General features: G+C 34.2%; 1 protein-coding gene across 1 annotated transcript in view; it reads right to left on the reverse strand.

Moving 5' to 3' along the window:
- The window catches only part of creb3l4 (cAMP responsive element binding protein 3-like 4), a 15,857-nt gene extending 13,443 nt beyond the window's left edge, over positions 1–2,414 (reverse strand). Inside the window, exon 1 of the mRNA XM_062422579.1 lies at positions 2,282–2,414. The gene's annotated coding sequence lies outside the window, so the exon portion shown is untranslated. The remainder of the gene's footprint in view (positions 1–2,281) is intronic.
- Positions 2,415–2,681: the final 267 nt, after the last annotated feature.

Genomic DNA, 2,681 nt, shown 5'->3' on the forward strand with positions numbered 1-2,681 from the left:
CTTGTACTTTACTGTAGTACAGTTTGAGGTACTTGTACGTTACTGTAGTACAGTTTGAGGTACTTGTACTTTACTGTAGTACAGTTTGAGGTACTTGTACTTTACCATAGTACAGTTTGAGGTACTTGTACTTTACCGCAGTACAGTTTGAGGTACTTTTACTGTACTGTAGTACAGTTTGAGGTACTTGTACTTTACTGTAGTATAGTTTGAGGTACTTGTACTGTACTGTAGTACAGTTTGAGGTACTTGTACTTTACTGTAGTATTTCCATGATCTCCCATTAATCATCTCACCACCCCTCACATTTATCTGCTGACCCTTTGGAGGGGCCCCACCCCTAGGTTGGGAACCACTGGACTAAACTAGCTAACTGTATATAAAGTAGTGTAAACTAGCTCCACCTCCAGCAGCTACAACAGTAACATGCTGCTCTAACACTGATGCTTCACTATTAATAATCTAATGATGTCATAATAATAATATATCAGTCAGAGGACCAAACCACTACTTTACTGTAATACTGCATACTACATCACTATAATACTGCAGTACTTTTACTGTAATACTGCATACTACATCACTCATAATACTGCAGTACTTTTACTGTAATACTGTATACTACATCACTCATAATACTGCAGTACTTTACTGTAATACTGCATACTACATCGCTCATAATACTGCAGTACTTTTACTGTAATACTGTATACTACATCACTCATAATACTGCAGTACTTTTACTGTAATACTGCATACTACATCACTCATAATACTGCAGTACTTTTACTGTAATACTGTATACTACATCACTCATAATACTGCAGTACTTTTACTGTAATACTGTATACTACATCACTCATAATACTGCAGTACTTTACTGTAATACTGCATACTACATCGCTCATAATACTGCAGTACTTTTACTGTAATACTGTATACTACATCACTCATAATACTGCAGTACTTTTACTGTAATACTGCATACTACATCACTCATAATACTGCAGTACTTTACTGTAATACTGCATACTACATCACTATAATACTGCAGTACTTTTACTGTAATACTGCATACTAAATCACTCATAATACTGCAGTACTTTTACTGTAATACTGCATACTACATCACTATAATACTGCAGTACTTTTACTGTAATACTGCATACTACATCACTCATAATACTGCAGTACTATTACTGTAATACTGCATACTACATCACTCATAATACTGCAGTACTTTTACTGTAATACTGCATACTACATCACTATAATACTGCAGTACTTTTACTGTAATACTGCATACTACATCACTCGTAATACTGCAGTACTTTTACTGTAATACTGCATACTACATCGCTCATAATACTGCAGTACTTTTACTGTAATACTGCATACTACATCACTCATAATACTGCAGTACTTTTACTGTAATACTGCATACTACATCACTCATAATACTGCAGTACTTTTACTGTAATACTGCATACTACATCGCTCATAATACTGCAGTACTTTACTGTAATACTGCATACTACATCACTCATAATACTGCAGTACTTTTACTGTAATACTGCATACTACATCACTATAATACTGCAGTACTTTTACTGTAATACTGCATACTACATCACTCATAATACTGCAGTACTTTTACTGTAATACTGCAGTACTTTTACTGTAATACTGCATACTACATCACTCATAATACTGCAGTACTTTTACTGTAATACTGCATACTACATCACTCATAATACTGCAGTACTTTACTGTAATACTGCATACTACATCGCTCATAATACTGCAGTACTTTTACAGTAGTACTTTAACTACATCACTCATAATACTGCAGTACTTTTACAGTAGTACTTTAACTACATCACTCATAATACTGCAGTACTTTTACTGTAATACTGCATACTACATCACTCATAATACTGCAGTACTTTTACAGTAGTACTTTAACTACATCACTAAAATACTGCAGTACTTTTACTGTAGTACTTTAACTACATCACTAAAATACTGCAGTACTTTTACTGTAGTACTTTAACTACATCACTCATAATACTGCAGTACTTTTACTGTAATACTGCAGTACTTTTACTGTAGTACTTTAACTACATCACTCATAATACTGCAGTACTTTTACTGTAATACTGCAGTACTTTTACTGTAGTACTTTAACTACATCACTCATAATACAGATTCAGGGTTCAGGCCTGATCCTGGTTCAACCGGATCAACATTATATTCAGTGTATTAACATTTAATAACTTACTTCTTCTTCTTCTTCGTGTAGTTTTCAGAGTGTCCTGCTCTTCATCACAGACCTGTGCAGCAGCAGCAGGTCTGAACACAACAACACGCTGCTTTCTGATGTTTCTCTCTGAGATCAAACTTCCAGCTGGCTGCTTCCTCCTCCAACTCTTCTTCTTCTTCTTCTTCTTCTTCCTCTGTTTGCTGCATTGGCTTCATCGCATTTCTTCTTCGTGGGAAGGTTTATTCAGAGGAACATCGCCCCCTAGTGGTGGTAGATATATTTACACTTGATTTATTTTAATAATATGAGTTTAGTGTAGAAATCAAAACAGTATTCATAGCAAATTAAAAGCTTAAAAATATAGATTATATTATATTTAATATTTAATATTTTATGATGTTGTGGATTGTTTACATGT

Source organism: Scomber scombrus, chromosome 7 (assembly GCF_963691925.1).
Source record: "Scomber scombrus chromosome 7, fScoSco1.1, whole genome shotgun sequence".
Classification (NCBI taxonomy): domain Eukaryota; kingdom Metazoa; phylum Chordata; class Actinopteri; order Scombriformes; family Scombridae; genus Scomber; species Scomber scombrus.